Source organism: Anser brachyrhynchus (assembly GCF_964034855.1).
Source record: "Anser brachyrhynchus genome assembly, chromosome: 1".
NCBI lineage: Eukaryota > Metazoa > Chordata > Aves > Anseriformes > Anatidae > Anser > Anser brachyrhynchus.
The window spans coordinates 134,425,398-134,448,167 of record NC_137694.1 but is presented as its reverse complement, the minus strand read 5'-3'; the positions used below and the strand labels follow the sequence as shown (position 1 = coordinate 134,448,167).

At 41.0% G+C, this 22,770-nt stretch overlaps 1 protein-coding gene and 1 long non-coding RNA gene across 5 annotated transcripts in view; both read left to right on the top strand.

Moving 5' to 3' along the window:
• LOC308191355 overlaps window positions 1-19,204 on the top strand; it is a 45,328-nt gene extending 26,124 nt beyond the window's left edge. Inside the window, exon 2 of the long non-coding RNA XR_013947912.1 lies at window positions 165-19,204. This is a non-coding gene — a long non-coding RNA (uncharacterized lncRNA). The remainder of the gene's footprint in view (window positions 1-164) is intronic.
• The window catches only part of SHROOM2 (shroom family member 2), a 127,575-nt gene that overhangs the window by 27,236 nt on the left and 77,569 nt on the right, over window positions 1-22,770 (top strand). The window lies entirely within an intron of this gene.

Sequence of the window (22,770 nt, the reverse complement as noted above, 5' to 3'; positions counted from 1 at the left end):
AGTGTCAATTATCATTAAGAACTTAAGGAAACCAGAGACCATAGTATTGCTCAGGAGGGGATTGTTCAGTTAGAAAATTACAGTCCTGTGCCTTTGTCCTTGTGTTTGTGGCATGTTAGATTACTCGAACAATGAGATACACTCACTGTGGTTCACTTTTCCAGGTGATTTGATGGAGACATGGAGAGAATGTAACGAAGGACCTCTGAGCCTTCCTTGTCTATTCAAAAGACGCAGTGGTTCCCACCTTTTCCTCTGAACATCTTCGGGAGTCTTTTGGGGAGCACTGTGGCAGCTGCTTAATAATTTGGAGACAGAAGAATCTCAAAAATCAAGCAGAGGTGTTTTGCCAGTAGCATGTTTTTCATATGAGAAATCAGTTTGCTTCTGCTGATGCCTTTCCCTAATCCCCGTCACCTTCCAGACACACTTTGTGAGGCACTGTGTCTGCCTTGCGCAAGTGTTGGGAGGCATGGCCAGCGTTATGGCTCCTGCCTTCTCTGGTCGACTCCATGCACAGCAGCGTGCAGCAGGGGCAGTAAAATACAGCATCGCCCCTTGGTTCTGGTATAGCTCTAGCTGACTACAACCGGGCAATAACTTGTTGGTCTCTCTGATGAGTAGGAGTTCCCTGCCTGCATGCTGACCACAAAAGCCCATACTGTCATTATTTGCTGAGAGGTTGTGCAGTCCAGGGATGAAATGTTAATGTTTCCTTTCAGCCGTATGCTTCCAAATTCTTGAGACCTTTTTTAGCCAGTTCACTCGCATTTATTTTTTTAGCCAGCCACTTGCATGGCTAAAGTATTAACATCTTCTGCTGCACAGTATCTTAGAGGTATAGTTATCTATTTTTATTTTCTTTCTGTAAGACAGATGATGACCCTAGGGGGTCTAAGGCAAAGACCAACAATTGGGGGTTTCTCCTGCAGCTGGAGTTTTCTAAAGAAAATAAATCAAATCTGAATTTGTACAGGAATGTTTGCCTTGCATTCCACACACTGAGTCAATTTATCTCAGGGGCTCTCTTTTTCCTCCTCCCCACCCTCTTTAAAGGCTTGGTGACTGGAAAAAAAAGGAGGGGTGTATGGTAGAGGGTAGGAAGAGATTGTAGCCACTGGTGCCAGGAATCATCAAGGAATGCTTAAGCAGTGCCTCTTGTGACAGCATCCAGTCTATTGCAAAAGCAGTATGTGCCATCTGGCTTCGATTTTGACTTAATTAAATGCATGCAGCCGTTTTTAACAATTCGGCTGAGATTCAGCTGTCTTGACATTTTGTAAAGAGCTCGAGTTTGGATTTTGTTGGGGAAGCTACAATAGTCACCTGATTTATGTTGTTCAGTTCCCTTTCAGTGTGGTCCATTGCAGTTCGCTGATATTTGAGTGACAATTCTGTTTAAATAAACTGTTTAAGACTTGCTGACTCTTGGAAGTCTAATTCAGTAGCGTTTTTTCACTCCAGGTTCTGGGATTTTTCTTAAAACTGCAGTTATTGTGGAATTTTTTAATGGCAAAAGGAGATTTTTAAGTTCAGCCAAGTCATTTGTCTGGGAAAAAGGCAAAGCTTCTTTGTTGAAGAAGTTAGGTTACTCCACCCAAAGACTCCATATCAATGGGATTTTAGCTCTGAGTGGGGAGGCAGGAAGGGGAAGGATGGGGGGAAGGAGGGGAATGCTTACTTTGCTAACAGCAGAATCCTTCTTAATGCAGAGAATAGCAAGGAACTACTTTTCATGGTCAAGCAAACAGTCTTGCATTGATGAGAGTGTGTCCTTTAGTTCTCTCATCTGTTGTTTCATCAGGCACCAGTACTCAAACAGTAACTTCCCTATGTGGATGAAGGATGTTGCAAAAAATCTCTGCAAATTTGGATCCATGAAATTGTAATTTTAAAAAATATTCTGTCATTCTGAGTGCTAAGTATCTTGATTTTGAGTCTTTATCATTTTGATCTTTTACAAAGGAATAAAAATTCCCAGGAACAGTGTTATTGTTATTTAGCGTCTACGTGAGATTAAAAGCTCATTCAGTTGTCCTTTTTACTTTTACATCATTTTATCAAGTTGACTAGTGATACTTGTGTTAATGTAAAATCTGTTTTCTGCCATGTTTCTAAACCTCCCAAATGGTCAATCTTTCTCTTTTTCATCCATCTATAGAGGATTACCCCATTTGTTCCCATTTTTGTCCTTGGAAGGGTGTATTCTTGGAACGTCCTTGCTGAAGAGGGAGTAGTTTTATAGTTAGGTGTGCAGGAGTGTCTAGGCCTTTTCTAGTTCTGTATTGTAATAAGTGTTTTTGCCTTCTAATCTTTCTAGATCTCTTATTTTTAGCAAGTTATCCTTGGCCAGTTGCCACCCATTGTATAAATGGAATTGTACAGCTCTCATTATGAAAGTCAGTTTGCGTAGACCTCTTTAGCTGATTCAGTAAGTACGATATCCAGATCCCTCCTGCTGTGTCTTAACAGCTGTGCTGCAGGCTTGGGTTAGCTTTAACATTTCATTTACATGCTTTTCTTTTTACCCCTCTCTTGCTGCAAAACAAACAAGCCCCCGATCCCGTGATACTGTGCTGGAATGGGTCTCTGGTCTGCTTGTTTCAAGAAAGAGCTTTTGGAAATGGTCTGCATGACTTCACATATCCATTTCCCTTTACCCATTCATGCCTGAAATCCAGGTTTGTGAGAAAATTGCTGTTTTGACAACCTCGCTGATTGGTCCACTGTCTGTGGCAAGAAAATAGGATGAAGAGAGAGCTGTGAAACCTCCTCATGCAACTCTTCAAAACATGTCCTGAGCCTGGCCTTGAGAACCTTGTTCCCTGCAGTGGGGGGCTGTTGGATTTCTTCTTTCAGGCACGCTGAATTGTTGGCCTCTGTGTTCAGAGTGATGGAAATGCTTCCAAATAATGCTTCTTGCAGAGGAGGCACGTACTAGTGGTAATGAAGCAACATCTTCCTTCTAATCTGATTACTGTAGGACTAATTGACTGAGAGCGATTGAGAATGGAAGAACTTTAATTTCTTATTGTCCACCTGCACGTGTAATCATCTGGGTAAGGGGAGGCTGGGTATTTTGAGCAGCTTGGATTGTTTGGGATGATTTTCTCGAGATCAGTGTGCTAGTATGCATCACATCTGCATTATTATTTCTATTGACTGCAAAGTTAAATACTTGGATGGAGAAACCCTCAGATCTTTCCTTTCATTGATTATGAATTGAGTATCAGAGCATGAGAATCTTTTTGCCTAGTGTGAATATGTTTAGATTGTTTTGCTTGTGTTTCTCCCAAGCTGTTTCAGTGGCATTTCTGAATGGGCTCTCTGGGCTCTACTCTAATGGTAGACATGCCCATGTATAATTTTGAGAAAGCATTTTTCAAGTATTTCTACTTTATCCTGGTTTTTGGTGATTGACCAGCGATATAGCCAAACAATACTCATAGCTTTGCTTACTGTGAAACAGGTAAGCAAGGCGATGGAAGCCTGAATGTTAGAAATAAATCTTCTCAAGGAAGAGAAGATTGTCTGATTGTTCCGTGTTTCCTCCCTGCCCACATATTTGTTTGTTGGAAGGAGGCTGTACAGGACAGAAACTCAAGACAGAATTAGGTCGGAGTAAGAGGAATGGAAGTGATTCAAGCTAACAACTCCTAAATAGTCGAACTGAAGTTGGCTACAGGCTTACGTGGCACCTCTTGTGATGCTGGATTGCAGAGCATCAGTTGGAAGACCCCTAGGAGACCCCTAAACTAGAGAGAAGTGCTTGGTTTCAGTGATGGGCTGTGATTCAAGCAATCAGACACAACACAAACTGCTGAAAAGTGTGCACACACAAGATGATTTATTATTTATGTATGTATTTAGGCAACAGTTGGAGATGACAGCACAGTTTTCTCCTCAGCATCAGAGCCACATTACTTTTCCAGTTGCCTACCACAATTCTGTCTTTGTGCTGGTGTTTTGAAAATTTGAGTGTAGGGGCAACATACTTAATAACCCAGTAAGTAGAACATGGTATTATTTGAGGAAGTTGTTCCTGGAAATTCAGATAATATCAACCCTATTTTGGCCTGTTGGGATTAGAGGAAATGACCATCAGGCTTACGCTGAAGCCAGAGAGGTTCAAAGTGGGTCTAAGGAAAAACTTTTTCACCATGAGGGCAGTCAGACATCGGAACAGTCTGCCCAGGGGAAACTGTGCCTGTCTTTCCTCTTGAAAATTTTGCATATTTATATAAAATGAGACTTTTTTGAAATGCCACATTTCATATGTGATAAGTAGAGAACACACAGAGTTGAAGAAATGAGGGTTCTGTGTCTGCAGGCACCGACCTGGAACTGAGGCAGGAGGGGGATTGCTGGAGGCTGTAGCTAGGTTATGCTGAATTTTTTAATGTTTTAGGTTATTTTCTGCCTGATATTGTAGCAGAGGAGGCTTTGGACATTACCCATGCAGAAGATCTAAGAGCTGGACCTGCTGATGAGTGGTTCAGCCATAGAGTAGGTGAAGAAGGATGTAAAGTGACTGAAACCACTGTTTCTTTGAGTTGAGACTACCTCTGTGTGTGTCTCCTTTGGCTCTGCTCTTGTATGAACAGTAGTCAGCTTATCTTCTCTAACCTGTTTCTGAGTTGTGACTTCTGATGCTTATTCATCCACAATTTTCATTTAGGTTATGTTCTTAAATGTTAAGCAAAAATGCTTGTTTCCATTGCACTTCTCTAGTAATAGATGCTCCCCATTAAGGACTGAATCCATACTTTCTGTTCTGATTAATCACAGTGTGTCGTCTTGTGTACTTCAATTGTAAATTCTCTGGAGGAAGAAACAGTCTCCTTGAACTATATTAATATAGTGCATAGTAGACTGAGGTCTTGGTGCTTGACTCTGAAAGACCACAGTGGTGCAAGCTTTTCATTGTTTGTACAGCTAACTGCAGTCCTAAATTTCCTCATCTTTTGGAGAACTGACTTTTGAACCTGAAGATATTTTTACTGTTGTAGTTTGCTGCACTTCGGGCACATACAAGTGCAGGCATATATGTGCATGTGTTATGACATGGGGAGAAGGGCCCCTAAGATGATTACCTTTAAGTGAATATCTTCATCATCCTTTCACATGTCTGATTGTGAATCAAACTGTTACTTAGAAGAGGCAGTTCTAGCCAAATAAGCTAAGACTGTAAAAACACAAGATCTCAAAGTCCATAAGTTTGACCTCTTCAAAAACAAAGGAAGAAGATAGCTGGCTTTTCTGTAATGTTCTTCATACAAGAATTCAAAACTTCTCCCTGACTGCAGTTTAAATTTTATTCAGAGAACCAGCACTGTGCCATGTATAAAAACATCTGCACATTGCTCTGAGAAATGCAGTGAACATCGTTTGTATGGCACAATTTACTTGGTCATTATAAAAGAAAATGTTTGTGATACAGAAAGTGATGATTGTAAAACACACAACAGTTACTGAAAATTGAAAAATAAAAAACATATTTGGAGTTTGAAGGCAGGAAAGCAAAAAACCTTTCCTCTCCATTCACAGCCTTTTCCTTTGATTATTGAAGAAGAGAGAGGGTCAACACATCAATAACAGTGAGGAGGATTTTTGAATGAGTTTTAAAATACATATGTATATATTTTCAAAGAATATTTGCTTTAACATATTTTCAAGAAAAATATTTTGGCTAGCTTCATTTCTGTGCTCTGACATCTGCTGAGATTTTTAATGACAAGAAGAATGCTGATTTCAAATCATCAGGTTTTTGTTCAGTAATGATGATACATAATCTTCTTTTTGCCAACAAAAAGGCATATCCAGCAGTAAGTGTTGTAATAAATCTTGAGTGTGAAGTTTGGAATATATTATGCCTGTTGTTTGGATGTGTGACAAAGGGAGCTTTTAATAAGGAGACTGTGTCTGGGAGAAGAGAAAGGTTAAAGCAAGCCAGTCTCGTTTCTTAAATGTTTGGAGGCTGTAGACTTGTGAGAAGAGCAGGTCTTTTTCTCCAGTGTGGGTGGGCTTGGATTTCCTGGATTTTGTTGACTGAAACCTGGTCCACGATGTGTAGCCGTGGTGCATGAAGAGGGACTCGTTCCATGGCCAGAACAGAAGGTGGTGTGAACGATGGATGTGCCTTCATCATGTAGGTACGTTCCTCCTGGGCAGGCACGTCCTGCAGCAGTAAGGGGTTACTCGCAGCACTGCAAGTACTGCTCCAGCCATGCACCTTTATGGGCTGTGATAGAAATACAGATAACGAAAAAATACTAAGCATCTTTGTCACTTTTATTTACGAGGCAATGAGCAGCATGGAAAGTACCGTCACACCTGAGGCAATACGTCCATGAGCATGTTTGGGGAGTGGCAGTCTGGGCTCCGATTAACTCCTTTAGCATAGAGTCACAGAACGGTTTGGGTTGGAAAGGACCTTAAAGATCATCTGGTTCCAACCCCCTGCCGTGGACAGGGTTGCTTAGTTACATTGCTTAGATGAGAAAACAATATTATTTGTACAGAGACAGTAGTTGGGTATGCATATAGTATATAGATCCATTTTAAAATATGGGAGGGCTGTGACCTTGAATTCCAGAGGAGATTAAGTAGAATGCATCAGTAAAAGCCGTCTGTAATCAGATTCTTTGCACAGTTTTTCTTTTGGTGCTTTTGATCTGAGATGAAGCCAATGAGTGATGTGAAAGTCGCCTTAGCAGAGCATGAAACTTCCTAACTTATTGCATGCATTTGGCACATGTTCAAATGGCTCCGTGTGGGGTCAGTTGTACTTTAACCTTGAGCTTTAGGCACGCTGCTGGAGAGTCCAAGCAATTTGATTTGTCCTCTTCTTTCCTTGGTTAATATATTCTGTCTTAAAAGTGAAAATATTAAACAGAATGACATTTTTTTCCTTCTTTCCACTAGTCAGATGTTAAATGTTATGATCTAGATAACTTATTTTTTTTAATCACTCTCCAAAGTACTATGTTAAAGCCATTTCAGTTTGGGAGCTAGCCAAACCTAGCTGAGGAGTTTCTTATCTAGCCTAGTCATTCTGCAAGCATTCCCTTAAAGCTCTCCTTCAGCCCTGAGAAATGAGCTGGTAAAGCTGCTGTGTCTCCGGTCTGCCTGCCCAGCATCTCAGCAAACTATGAATTTAATAGAAATGTCTTTGGAAGCAGTCCTATTTTGGTGTTGCTCAATAGCAAATATATCACAGTATCGCTTAAATGCCAACATAGGTATTCATGGTTGTCTCATACTACGGGACAGGGCTTGATGCATCTTCTGTAGCAGTATTTGGTTTGTTTGTCTGTCTCATGCAATCTGTACAGTTTCCTTTAAAAAACTGACAACAACAACAACAACAAAATGGAGCTTTTCATGACTGGTGTCATGTGGCATTTTCCATCAGTCTTAAAGAAAACTTGTTAAATTTCAGCATGTTTAGACATTACCCTAGCGTAATTCCTTAGTGCTCTCAAATGTTGCCAGTGCGTCCATTTAACAGAGAGGTGTTTTGTCTCTCCAGCCATGGAACTATTTTTACAACCTCTGGAGAATATACCTCCTTTGATTTGGGCTATTTTGCTTTGTTTCCTTCTCCCCAGCTAGTTATTTGATTTGGATCGCTTCTGTGCTTGGTGCCTTACTTCAGTCAAATTGCTCCCCAGTAACTCAGGCTGAATGCTTCCGTACATGTCTTCTCATGCACGCAGAAAAGGAACACTGCTCTCTGCAAAGTTCCTGAAAGCCATCGCTTGTGCTTCCGTGCTGTTGACCGAGCTGACAAGTGGGTTTAGATGGCTTGCAGGATGGTTCTGCGTTTTGTCTCTTACTTGTATCAGTTTGCCTAGCGTTTGGGATGGGGTCATCTGCAAGCAATGCACAGCCTGATACAAACAGCTGTACATTTATCAGCCACAGAACAACAGAGATAATCCCTAACTCCATTTTTATACAGCGTAACTTTTTGCACCCAGAGACTTGCTGCAGATTTGATGGGATTAGGAGAATCTTTGAATTTTTCAATGCTGTTAGTATTGCAGTACTGTAATATCGTAAATATTTCAACACAATTTGTACTTGAGATGGGTTTGTGAAAATGATAGTACGTTGCGTAGTGACACTCCAACGTAAAAGTGGTATCACTGGAAGCAAAGGGAAGGGTCTTCATTTTGGGGTGAAGAAGGAAAACCGCTGCCTCCAGGGTTCTCCAGTTGTTCCCAGGTCCTCGCACTGTCATTTCCAGGTCTGAGAACCCCAGCGTTTACAGCAGGCATGGCCAGGGCTGGGACAGCTGCCGGAGAGCCTTCGAGTAGGTGGGAGGCTGCGGTCAGGACCTTCTGTACAGCGCTGTGTTTGCACAAACGGGAACGCGGCTGCGGAGGCACTGAATAAATGTTTTTGCAGCCACATGTGCGGCACCTTGGGGTCGCTCGCTGCGCCCTAGAGCGGGCGTGAGGGGGCCTGTGGGGGCCTGTGGACAAGGAGGCCTGCGGGCGAGGAGGCGCGCTGTGCGGCGCGGCCTGCGAGCGTGGCCAGGCCGCTTCATCCCCGCGCTCTGCTGAGATGGCGGGAGGTCTCCTGGCCTTGCTGTACACCGAGGGATGGAAGTACCCTTTGGTCTTCCCTATTCGGCAGTAGCGCAGCATAAAAGCAGGCCATGTCACTAATTAATTTCTGCAAGGGCACGTCCTTATTTAGCTTTGTGTTCTTTGGAGGTTAAGGGCAGTGCTCCTCCATGACAGGAGGCTGAGGGTTAGTTAGGTTTTTGCAGTTTGAGCAGTTTCTTAGAAAATTATGACATGTTGCAAAACGGAGTTACTTTAAAGGTGCCTTTTTAAATGTATCATTCAGTATACTGAAAATATGACCTTTCTTCTTTTACACAGGATTTGAATGTTTGCTGATAAACCTTACCTAAAACTTTTGGTCAGTAAATGAGCTGCACTCTTTTACTTGTGGTCTTGTGACAGAAGACTCACTGTTTGCTAGATGAGTATCTTTTCTGGCCCTGTGCTGTTTATATCTTAAATCCTCTTGACAAGCAGAGCAGCTATTGTGCTCCTTGTGTATATGTTAAATTAACAAGCTGCTTGTATTGCCTCCTCATCTAGATCATCATCCTGAAGACAAAGTGTTTTCAATTTGCAAAGCCAGAAGAATGAAGGGCTGAGGAGGTGCAATGTAATACCAGTGCTCAGGAACAGCATTACCAATTAATAACACTAACAGGAGGAGGAGGCTTGTGTTCCTTATCACGAGACCATTTTTTAAGTTGCGCAAGTTTTAAAACTCAGCCCATTTTTCCTTGTGTGCATTTGACAGGCTGTCTGTAAGAATCTTGAAAACGCACATTTGGATTTAGGGTGAAGTAAGCAACGTTATTATTCAGCTTTGAACTTTTGGTTTCTGGTTTGTGGGAAACTTTTTTTTTTACTACATTTTTACAGCTTTCAGCCATTTTAGTGAGTAGATCATAACATTATTAAGTACATTAACTTACCTGTTTATTCACTGCTTTGTGCTCAGCTCTTGAGAAATTGATACTGAGATAAGCAGCCATAGTTCTGATGTCAGATGATATTGCTGGCTCTGTGGCAGCAGACTGTCTGGTCCTGTATCTTTTAGATCACTGTGGAGAACTTTGCATGTGTGATAGAGTTCATGCTACCTGTCTCCTTGAGATTTGCTTACAGTGAAGCAATGAAGGGGGTAAAACTTGTAGCCTTTAATACAATCAGCACTATAGTGGCTGTGCCATGCAGGACTGAGAGGGTAAACCTTTGAAGCAGAACGAATGGACTCTTCATAGACTTCCTTTCTTACTCCTAGTTGAACTGCTGTGCAACGTAGCTGTGTATTGGACCCCAGAAGTACTTCAGTCACTTTTGTTAATAAATAAACCAGCCAACTAAGACGCCAGTTCTTTGTATTTTGTGCCTTACAGATAAATAGTACGTATGATACTCCAAGTGCAGCAGTATTCCAGGCATAGTATATATGGATATTCCTCTGGATTACAGACTAACTTTAAACTTCGTGGAAGAACCACTGTACAAAAAAAGTTTGAAAATATGAATAGTAAAAATGTGAAGAATTCAGAGTATATGTACTAAAACAGAGAGTGCTTTCAGAAAGTTCCTTAAAGTTTGAATGCAAATAATAACTACAGTAGATAACTAGAAAAGGAGGGAGGGGAGAGGGATTTCTGTTTGTAATGAGGAAGCTATGAATAGAAGATAAAAACAAATTTGTGGCTTGGATAACCGCATGGAAGAAGCTGGGAGATTTATTTGTAAACTTAAACTGGATGATGCCCAGACAAGAAAAGACCTATGATTGATAACTGTCTTTTGTCCACTGTTGTTGTAGCTGTAAAATCCTGGATGTAGCCAACCAGTCTCTCCAGTTTCACGTAACTAGCTAAATGTTAGAGGAACAAGTTTCCTGCTTTTTCTGTACAGAAACAGGAGCTAGTGGGTTAGAAAAGGAAGGAAATAAGAGGTATTGCCTACTAGAGACACCATGCTTGCTTCAAGTAATGTCCATGCACTTGACATAGTTTCATGAAGTGTCTCCTCTCGGTTACTTCTCACAACTTGGAAAATAAAGAATGTGAACACAGGAGGAGCTTTCCTCAAACAAATAAATGGGAATTACAGGTCTTTCATAGCACAGTTATCTAACTTCCTGCTCTTCAGTGTTACTCATGCTCTGGAAACCCCCTAATATAAAAAGCCGCAGTTCTTCCCTCTGTTGAGCATCAACTGCAGGCCATGTTGGCACAATACCTTGGCGGCTTGTACCTGTTATGTGGTATGGATCCAGGCCAACTTAAATGGACGACTGCTAGCCCACCTCTGCCTTCCTGTATCCCTGAAAGAACAAATGTGTTTTTCTGCGCAGGTCAGTGGAAGTGAAGCTTGTTGTTCAGCTTAGCGGGAAGCTGAGCGTTTAGGGATGTACTCCCAGAAGGCGAATCTGCACTTCTGGAGACAAAAGACAAGAACAAAAACCAAGGATGGGGGTGCGACTTTCCTCCAGATTAACACAGCTGCATGCCTTTCTGATGTGTCTGTGTAATGCTTTTCTCTTGCCAAGGTGCCTTTGAAGGTACAGACGTTTGTTTCTGAAACACTAAATGTATGTATACAAAAGGAACTAAGTCATCTGAATTCACACTTCCTGTAGTCCTTAAGCTGTTCTTGAGACAGAGAAACTAACAAAAATACAGGGAGTAGGGCTGTCTTAACTAAAAACAAAAAAAAGGTTTTTTTTTACTGATCTGTTTAGTAAGAGGCTTGTAATATATTCTTAGTTTAACTTTGATCTGTAGTAATAATACACTCTTCTAATATTAAACAAACAAAAGCTCCAAGTCTACTCTTAAGCATGCCATTTGTTTTACCTGTTAAAAGGAGAAATTGCAGTTCTTAACAAAAATAGCAAGGTTCGCCTTCAGAAGGCGAGAAGAAGCTGAGATAACAAATACTAAAAAAAAAAATACATCAACGAATCTTCAGGTGCATAGATAGGTCAAACAAAAAAAAACCCTAAGGGTTTACAAGCTGGTCATTGACTTTTGGAACCTAGAGTTTATAGCAGCAAAGTGCTTAAAATAGGTAATCCAGAGACCTCTCAGTCGAGTGAGGAGCTACTTATAGAAATATCCCAATGTGAACATCTGAGCACAGAAACAGTCTGCATTCTCCCACGCTTACTCAACTGCGAGAGTCAGGACTGCAGTAGCAATGCGCGTTTGCAAACCACAAGCTTAGAGTGAACACCTGTTTATGTTTTTCACTCCCCAATTCTTTTTCCTTCTTTCTGAGTCGAGGCATACTCTCCCTGTAAACACCAACCCCAAGCAGTTAGTAGCAGAAGTGATGCTTGCTCATCATTTATGTTCTATCCAAATTTTAGGGTGCCCCTCCAGAAAGTGGGAGATGCTTCCTTCCTCTGCTTGGGGGGGGCTTAAATCCACCCCCCTCCAGTCTGGGGGACTGCCCTAACCACAGGCTGTGGGGTTGGGAAGGTGCCGTGCTCCTTGCCCTCTCCCAGGGGCCATGCTGTTGTGCAGAAGGAATTCCTGCCTGATAGGTGAGAGTACAAGGGGCAGGGTTTTTTTTGTTTGTTTTTTGTTTGTTTTCCTTCTTTTTTTGAGGTGTGTGACTAGGATGCTTTTTGGAGGAGAGGTGAGTGGGCAGTCTTAAGTACAGATTTCAGTTCCCAGTATTCAAGTCAATAACAAGTAATGCAAAGTGCATAAACACTGGTGGGAGCAGGGAGAGAAATCTGCAATTACTCCTCTCTGTGAGTATGCCATATCTGTCAGAGGTCTGGCTAAAAGAACATCTTTTCCAAAGCCCCTTCCTAGTACGCTGAGAATAAAACATAATAACGCAGCATTAGCATTTAAGGGATGGATTTAGGATCCATCACATAAAAAGTCAACCTATTCAGCTGCGGCCTAGTCCTCAGCATAAGTACTGAGGGACAGATGCACTCAGCAATATACCACTCTCTCCAGTGATTTTTTTTCCCAGCATCTTAAAGTACACCCAGTCATTATCCAAGCAACTACAAATGGGGGGTCCCAGGAAGAATTTAGCAGGGTTTAATTGGCTAAAAATTCATTCATTTGGTCAAATTTTGAACTGTTTTAAGATATTTCTAACTAAAACAAGGCAACAAACTGCCTTGTTGGAAAGATTGCAGAGAGTAATCTACAGCTTGAAATAAGCCTGAGCTATAAAATTTAAGCTTCAGCTGGGAAGCAGTAGAAGAATGAAAGATATCACTCAGGTTTCTAGAAGTGGCGTGGTTCAGCCCTGCAGGCAGGTGTGTACCTGTGAAGCCTAAGCCTGCACGGCAAGTGCTCCAAAATGAAGGCAGACATGAGGAAAAGGTAGTAGGCATCTTCAAAAGCAAAGTATTGTTAGAATTACATGCCTCTGAATGTAGTTTTTATTAAAAACAAAACCAGTTTTCATCCTCATGATTGAATTTGTGATATGAATAATATAATGCTGATCCTATTTTTTGATCCATAACAGAATCTTTACCAGATGCTGCACTTTCCTTCCAGTTACCCTATAGAAGGCTGGTGAAACCCTTTTCCCAAAATTTAATGATGCAGAAACCTGTTACCTTTTTCATTTGGAAACCAGAAGGCTTATTTACCAATTCAGTCAAATCTTCAACTTTCCTTTACCATCACAAATAAAATTATAATATTTTCTTACAGTTTAGGCCATAAGAATTATAGAATTTGAATTTAAATACAGTGCAAACAAACTCATGTAGTGGTTCTAACATAGTATGCAGTTTCAATATTTAAATATTATTCAAAGAGGTTGTTTCTCTGCTGTTTTTAATGATTTTAGATGTTTTTGTTGAATTCAAAATGTAGCTAAGTCCTATAGTGCTTTGACCTAATGATCTTTGCAGATGAATAAGATTTACCTTGAAATTTTATCCTCCAACTCTGTGTTTACAGAAATCCTCCTTTGCCCTTGAATCTCAGCCTAGGTGCATAGATCTTAGGCATAAACCAAAAGTCAGTGATTTTCATCTTGGGAATCCTTTGCCATTTGCAGAATTGGGTCTCTGGGTCTCTGCTCAGGATATGCTTTTGGGTGAAGACAGCTTGTGGTGACAGGCTTGAGAATGAAAGGCAAGTTTTGAGCACAAGTACTGCCCACAGTGGCTCTCCAAAAGACCGTGTGGCTTTTCTGTAAAGATGGTTGTAAGAATTTGCCTATGGAGAAGTTTTAAAAAGGACCAAACAGTGGAAAAAAAACTGCTTTGCTGCCAGCTCTTGCATACTTCAGCATAGGCTTTTAAGACCTGTCTTGTCTCAAAGGAAAACAGCTGTTCCACGGCGTTCATAAATAATACAGACAGTATCTCGGTTCCACAATATTCTCAGTTTCCGTAGCGGTGTTACAGGCTCATTTCAGGACACCAGCACAGGCAGTCTTTAATTGCCTGTCAGTAACAAAGATTCAAATTTTCCTGTTCAATACCGTATTTAGAGCAGTCGACCTCCTCCTGGCAATGCTGACACCCTAAACCGGTATGCTGAGACATGAATTTTTTGTTCAGATAGCTGCATGCTGCTGGAATACACGCTTCTCAGAAGTGGTTTTGTCCACTGGCATGGGCAACAGTGTGAGACGTAAACCACATGTATGACATGCACGTGTGTGTATGAAGCGACCCCACCACTAAGATGGGGAAGTAGAAGTCTATTTATAAATTTTCTCCTGTAGTACAGGGATTGTTGTACAAACCCTCATCCCCGAAATTCCACTCATACTTGAGCAAGTGCCGTGCGGTGGAGTTGTGAGTGTTGGGCTACACGGTCAGGATGTGTCCTTTAGTAAGCGTGTGTGCACATTTGACGGATACTTTTGCCAAACAGAAATGCAGATGTTTGTCAAACTGAGTAGTTCTGACATAATTAAATACATACTCTCTTAATCAGGAAAAGCAGCTAATTGCGTGAGCGTGTAAAGTTTAAGTATTTCTTTTAAACTTTTCTTTTTTTAAAAGTCTTTGAAGTGACGTGCTTGCTCTTAAAGCTCATTATGTCAGCAACATGTGTTACATGATGAAGCTTTTGAGAAAAATAAAAAGAGCTACAAATGAAAGCCAATTTGGAAAATGTCCACTTTGAGTAGTAAGCATGTTCTAATTTCAGAATATAATAATTCTCCTGTGTTACATCAGGATTTATTGCTCAATCCGTGCAGCCTTTTGAAGCACCTATTTGTATGTTTTCTGTAAATTTCCCTTGTTTTACACCCTGGTGATTTTCATACATTAGTTGCTAATTCACAGCACAGTGCTATAATTTCTTAAGAAAAAATAACCTTTGTCAAGTGAGTACGAATTACATGGCCCAGTGTAATTATCTTATTGGTTAATTATCTCTCATTTTTCCTAGGAAGAATTAGACCTCTAAAGCAGAGAAAAGGTGGCAGGGTACTCATAGAGATGCCAAAATGCTTGCATATCTAATTCCTCAGGTAAATTTTTCATGAGGAGGGAATTTCTTCTTAGGTTCCACGGTGATACTAAGTAACGGAGTGGTGAGGAACAGTTGATAGGACAGCTGCACAAATTGAAGAACCTGAAATTGTAAGCAACTATGTTTGGTTTAGAAAAAAAAAATATTTATTTTTCAAAAGATACCTCTTAGAGCTGAAATATACGGCAGAGGAACACTAATGGGTTAGGGCAAAAAGGGCAGGATACTACAAGGCAAATGATGCCTGGGGATACAAATTGCAATAGATTAGTCTACACAGAATTAAATTTTGCTTATTTCCGTTTCATGACTCAGAATAAACTTAAGATGTTGGTGCTTAATTGTAGATACATGAATATTTCATACCCTGCTCAGGGAACTGTGTCCCTTAGGTAGGTAGATGGGTACTGTTTCATCTTCTCAATAAATTGAATAAAAACATCGCTAAGATTGTTATTGTACTTTTGGCTTTTATTGCTGTGGCGTCATGAGAGATCCACATGGGATATATTAGCAGTCTCTCTCTGTAAGAGCAGCCCTCTGGTGCCTGACTGCACCAGACAGTTCAGACACTGCAAATTAAGAAGGTAGGACAGCCTGGGCAGAAAACGCCATGCAATCCACTCTAAAATTTGCTTTCTGTACCTTGTTTCACCATTTTAGAAGCAGTAGTGTGACAGTTCCTGCCCTAGAGAAATACATTTAATGCCATCCTCAGTGTTTGCCTTTTCAGTGCTTGAATTCTGGGTGAAGGTGGAGTGGGGGAAACTTTCTTCCTTTACTGGGCTGCAAATGGAATAAACAAGAACAGAGGAGAAACTAAGGGCAAGGTTACCTAAACCTTTTTTGCTTCTATAATAAGGTGTATTTTTGTTTTCTTGAGAGTCATCCCACTAGCTTCTGTCCTTTTATTGCCTTAGGAAAGGAGAATTGAGATTGTGTATTGAATGTGTAGCAAAAAGGTGGGTTTGGTAGAGTGGCAATGGGTACTTGCATCTATTCAGTTTGAAGTATTGCATACTTACAGTAAGTGAGATTGTATAGATTATGCAATGATGAATTAAGACAGTTTTAGGGTTTGTTGCCTATTTCAGCCCTCGGGAGGGAGGAATAAATATATCTTCTTGTTTGAGCTTTGCTTTAAATATTGACATTGATGAGGAAGATGTTGGAAAATTAAGGCTCCAGTCTGTACTTTTGGTGCTCTGTGAGTCTGAATATCATTTCTGAACAGCGAGTAAAAGTTAATGCAAGGAACAAAGTCCGTTGTCAGCAGGCTCATATTTAGGAGAAGCCTGACCTTCTTTCTGACACTTTGCGGAGGAATGGGTAGGGAAATCAAGAAATAAGACGTTTTGAAAGTTGTGTTGGTGTTTTTATTTGTTTTTTTAAGGAAGTTGAGTAATGCAAGAGGAGTTCTTGTTGAAGAAGCTGCTATTTCAGTTTTTTTTAAGAGCACGTCATTCTCTTCCCGTTAACGCTTATGCCTGCTGTGCATTGCTTAGAAGTGTAATGCTGTGTTCTACTCGCTCCACTGTGTATCAGTGGGCTCCTAAATGAATACTTCAGTGATAGCTGTGAAAAATTACTTTTAATTTTGTGATTGAAATCTGTTTTTCAGGTGTTTAAGAGAATACTGGAAAAATTATTGGGAAATGTTTTATACTTTCTCACTGCCTGAAAAATGAACAACAGTGTTATGACAGAAATGGAAGGTCACAGGTAGCAGGCATGACTATCAGCCAAAGAGGGTATGAGTTAATCAAGATAAGTATGCTGTTAAAAATGGGCTGCGTGAGAGAAAGTATTCAAAATGCAAGCTTAGCCTGACTTCTAAAATTCCTGTGGATTTTAGTAGACCCCTCACATTAGTTTTTGAAACTAACAGGCAATGAAGTAGTTTTTAATGTTGCTTGGTCTTACTGAGTGTTACCTGTGCCTGAAAGTGTTGGTTTTTTTTCTGGAAAACAGGGAAGTCAGTAAACATAGGCTTAGATGCGACTTAAATATTTTGTAGAAAGTTGGCATTTAGACTCACTGACTGAATGAGATAGGTGAATTCTTCAGTAAGCACTCAATTGCTATTTAGTAGATCTTTCAAAGTCTTCCACTGAGGCATATCAGACTTCTTGACAAGCAGACTATAAGGCTGATGAAACCGGACTTTTCCTTTGTAATTAATGCACAGTCATACCTGCGTGACTGCACAGACGCTTCATGTTTTTTGCTTTGTTTTGTCACTAAGTCATACTCTTTCCCTAGTTATGCAGTGGTTTTGCACAGGCTGTTGGACTGCATTCAGCACGTTACTGTCAAGGGCACATTGGCAAGCCGTGACATTATTTTCCTGGGATGGACAGGAAGGCAGAAAGATAACTCAACCTTGTGGAAGTATATGGTCGTTGCAAAGTAAAAAGCCTTGAACCTTGTGATCGTAAAGATTACTTTGTCAGGTCGTATTTTTCCTGTTGGAAGTCTGTTTTTGTTATCAGTTTGAAAAGATAAAATGAGTTGCTTCTATGCATAACCTCTTTTTTTAACCGTTCTTATCATTGTTCATAGTAACTGAAAGTACAAAAATGTAGGCCTATAAAAAATACTTAATGTTAGCTGCAGAGATTACATATATAAACAGCCTATGTATAATCATCAGTAAGTAAATTTGCACAAGTATAAGCTCACCCTTTCAAACTTCTCTGATAAAAGGCGTGTGAGGATAAGTAAATTCTGTGTAGAGAAAGAAGTCCTGTTTTGGTTTTCTGATCATTTACTTCACAGTCCAGGCATGTAGCTCCTTTCTTACACAGAGTATTTTGTCACTTTGGAAAAAAGATGGAAAGTTATTTTAAAACTGTGTAACATATCCACGAGTTCAGATGGGTTCCTGTGGGTCAGATGTCATTATCTTCTGTAAAATAAAAAGCCAAGCTCTCAGCTAAAAATAAATGGGAGTTAGTGTTTCTCAAGTGGTTCTTGAATAAGACGAGCGCAGCTTGTCTGGACTAATGCTGTACTAAATAACAGCAGTAGGGGGTATGTAGATGCTGATGAGGTGCTAGGAGAAAACCAAAAAAACATCCAGCTGTGCTTTGCAAGTGGTACAGATGTGTTGTTGCAAGTGGTAGGTGCGAGGGAGAAAGGGGAGCGGGATTCTCCAGGCTCAGGCCCAGCTCTGGCAGCAGGCTGCTTCCCCTGCCTCCGTTTCCAGCATCCCCATCTTTTCTACTCTTGTTTTGGCCTTCTTACTCCAGCCCGGCTGGGTCCACTTTCACCTTCCTGCCGCCTGGGTGCCACACGGGGGTTGTTTGCTCTGTAGGGGCTTGGGGGCTGCCCTGCTTCATCCTGGGGGGGCTCTTGCATAGGAAGGTCCCCTTAAAGCCTAGGCTTTATGGATTTAGTTGCTCTGCAGAGATGCTGTATATTCAGGCCTGCTGCTGTGGGTCATGTGGGGATGCAGAGGCCTGGGTATGCTTTCTGAACGCTACTGGGATAAATCTCACTGAGTTGGAAAAAGCAAATTTTATTTAGAAGCTGTAAAATTTGTCTAGCATAGCTCACGTACTAATAGCAAAAGAAGCAGCCTTGACACTAGGCAGCCCCACCCTCCTTCTGATACATTATCTCTTTGCTTTCAAGGCATCATGGTGGGCTGGTGTTTCTTTGATTGGTTGGTTGTTTTTTTAGAAATTATTTATTTTTGTACAAGTGTTGGACAATGATGAAATGTGTCCAACTTCTGCTGCTGAAACAATAAAATCAGTTTGCAAAAAAACTTCACCTGAACGATGAAGGTTTATTTTCTTTCAAACCTACAAATCTATGTGAAGCCTCTCTTCCTGAAATGTTTCCTTTGTAAATTGTGCTCACTGGCTTCTGGAGGCAAAGATTCATTAGACTTTTAACTTCAAGTACTTAGTGTGTCCTTCTTAGTTTGCAGGGTCCATAACGGGACTGCAATGCAACCAGATGAAGGCACAGTAACAGGGTCCTCATGGAAATAGTGATCAGAATGGTCTTCTCACAGCATAATGGAAATTAGTGATTTGAACGGGGTGTTGGACTGAAGTATTAATCTGTTTAAGTATTAACTTTTAGAAAGGAAAGGGCTTTTTGTGTGTGTGTGTGTGTGTGTGTTGCTTTTTTTTTTTTTTTGGCCAGACTTTTTAAACACTTCTAGTTTGAGGAACTCTGAAGTCAGGTTTCAGCCTGGAATCCGTTTTTACAGCTGTAATAAATCCACCACAAAAATGGCCTGTCAGGGTGGAAGTGACAGCAGGCCCTTCATCCACACGGCCAAGTGGACACAAGTATAAGGACTGAATAAGTACTTAAAGAGCTGTGCCAAGTGACAGCTTTTCAAAATATAATACTTGCTTTAAAAAAAAATAAAAATGCTGAGCAAATACAAGATTGCTGGGAGAATAGCCCAAATGTTTAAATACACCAAATAAAAAGCAATTAGAAAGGGCCATGGAGAACCTCCGTCCTGAAGGTTTAGGGGGAAAGAAGCTGCCTGTGGAGAAAGGCCCTGTCCCAGACCAAACATCCCTAAAATCTAACAGTTTGCTGTGAAGTTTAGGAATAATCAGGGCAAGAGCAAGTGCAGGCAATGGCTGGTGTGTGAAGTGCTGACACCAAGCAGAAGTGAAACTGGCTTCTGTGTTAGCACAGAGCATCTCCAAATGAGGACCCAGGTTAGCAGGCACTTGTCTGATGGAGGTCCATCCAGCGCCACGTCAGTGCTGCTGGCCTGTGCTGCGTAGGCCCAAGCATTGCAAGGTGACAGCCGTAGTCGCATGTTCATCTTTTTGGGCACCGGGCCCTTGGGCTGTTGGCCTGTGAGAGGTGGTGTTTTGGGGGGGGAAAGAGGCCAGCTGCTGACTTGAAGGTTCGCCTGGATTCCTTGCTTTGCCCTGGACACCCGGCAGTGTTTGGGGTGTTTTTTCCAGTTAGGAAGATGCAGGCCTTACCACTCGGGCTGGGTTTGCTGTGCTTTTATCGTTGGTCCCTCAGAGTTAGACAAATGCCAGGTTTGGGCTGTTAAGGTATTTCTCCTTTGCGTAACTCAGTGCAACACAAAATAGCTAACGCTTCCTATGTTTTACTTGTTCTGAAGATCTCATATGAAGTTTTTTAGGTGTTGGCTTTTTTTAAATCCATATTAGATGCTCATAAGACAAACAGCCACAGAATCATTTCTTGGCTGCACAAGGAATGAGTTATGATAAAATAGTTTATCATGGCCGATAGGAGAATGCTGATAAGTGGAGCTGTTTTTTCCTGTGTTTGTCTCTGGGCCTGGGTTTCCATCCCGTCTCCCACCCGGCCCAGAGAGAGGCGGGACAAGAGACTGACCCGATGTCATCGTGGTAAACAAAACGCGATATCGTGTGACACTGCGCTTCCCCAACCTGGCTCCTGCTTGTTTATACAGGTGCCTATAGAGGAATGCGAGTATTTAAAGTAAAGCATCGGGCCTGGTAAACACAGAAGTTAATGGGTCACATGCTAGCAGCGGTGCACCCCTTCAACACTACCGCATTTTAAAGCTGCCAACATAGGCTGTTATTTTCCCTTTCAGATGTGTTACCAACAGTGGGAATCCAGACTTGTAAGTGTCCCTGGAATGTGTTTGTGTGTCTAGCTGTTACACTTTTCCCCCCAGCTCTTCCCCCATTTGAAAGCCCTTTCTCCTTTTCATGGAAAGAATTTCACATACTGCACTACATGGGTGTTGTTTTTTCATTCGCACCATTTTTGTCCTAACCATTATCTACATATGTTTCTTGTATCAGCGTCTCTTCCTCTTTTGGGGATATGATAAGCAAGAATAGCTTTGGGAAGATAAAGCAGTTCATATCAATACTGTTATGACAGCAGAAGTCTCTGGTTCCAATCCTCGCTGATGCACGGATCCCAAAATTTGCCTTTGCTCTTGGACACAGGGAGGTCATCAGGGACAAAGTGAGAGTTGGGGATTGTCTAAACAGATGCTTTTCATCAGCAAACATCCTCTTCCTCTCCTCTTGAAAACACTTTTTTGTAGCAATATCAGCATCCCTGCTAAGGATAGGAAGTCATGCTGTTTAATCTTGTTGATTTAGCATAATAAGAGGGGTGCGATTCGTTAATACATATTGAAAAGATGGTTTGAGGAGATTTCTGGAACTTTTCCTTACTCATCCAAGGTGGGCAGTGTAACTATACAGGTTTTTTGAAGGCTTAGGTCTCTTATTTATAAGAAAATAAGGTGTTGATTTTCTTGGCGGTGTCTTTAGTTTCCTGATATTGCTATAAAAGCGTTGAGATGTACACTTCAAGGACTTGCAGTTCCTGCAAGTATTCCAGATTGAGCAGAGGGTTTGCTCGGGGCTATGTCCCGACCCATCTGCCTGCTGACCATGACTGAGGCAGATCTCTTCTTGTTGACTTTCATGTAAGGCTTCATCTTAAAACCTCCCTCGGCATTTTCAAGGGTTTGTTTTCAGCTTTTTACAGCTAGTTTATCTGGGAACCTGAAATTCAGAAAAAAATTGGATGTTAGATGAACAATATGAGCTTAAATCTTAAAAGGTGGGTTTAAATCCTGCCATGCACAGCATAGTTAACCCCATAGGTGAATGAGTGCAATACATAGATGTTTGAGGTGTGAAAAATAATGGTGAAATTTTCAAGTGTAGTTGCTAGTGCTAAAACGTTTATGTAGGTTGTGATTTCAGGTCTGATGATGTGGAAAATAAATCAACAGCTGAATAAATAAAAGTAATAAATGGCAAAACATAGTAAACAAAAAAAAAAGAGGAACTGGAATGGCGCTGTGAAAGTTTAGGCAGAGCAGTCAAGTAGGTAGTGCAATATTTTCAAAGAGTCTTTTCCTTATGTTTTTTTTGGCCGCGTTTCATTAGATGTATGTAAAATCTAATGCTTTTTTTAGTCATTAGTGTAACTGAAGAAACTGTATTTTTCCTGTCTAGCGAACATTCCCATTTCCACTAAAAGTGCATTGTCAAGTGGAATGACCGCATTCATGCAGTCATTCAGTGACCTGAGGTAAAGCCAGTAAGAAAGATTTATGTTTCAATTTGTTCAGCTCAGGGGGACTTCTACTGTGAATGGATGTGTAGTTTTATTCTCCCTAGCTGCAATTGATTTGGAGGCAGTGTATTAAAGAAAGCCACTTCCAGTTTTCAGGAGGATTGCTTCAGCTTTGTGCTTAGGTTTTGATATGCTTTTGTGTGTGTATGTGTGGTTTTGATGTTTCGTTTTGTTTTTATTTTATTTTATTTTTTTTTGATTAATGTTGTTTTGGACAGCCAGAGTCTGTTTGGAAAGCATGCACCGTGTGGAATGTGTAGTCTCCCTGCTGAAATGAAAACTCAGAGGGGGTAACTGAATACTCCCTGCAGTCAGTGCATTGCCAGCCTAAAGAAAAAACAAACATGCTTACAGAGAACAATGAACATTCCTTGAAACCCTAGGAGACAGATTTTTTTTTTTTTAAGGCAGAAAAAAAAAAGACCGTGTCAAGGTCTTCAAGCCCAGACTTCTGAATTGTTGACATCCAGGTGGCACACGGGCTTCTCGCCCCTTGTCGTTAAGTTGGTACCTTGCTGAGCTGCAACTGGTTGGCATCTACATTTTGCAGTTTAAAATGTGTGCTCCTACAACATGTTTTTCCTTTTTTTTTCCACCTCTGCCTGACCTTCTCTCTACATTTCTAGTGATTCAAC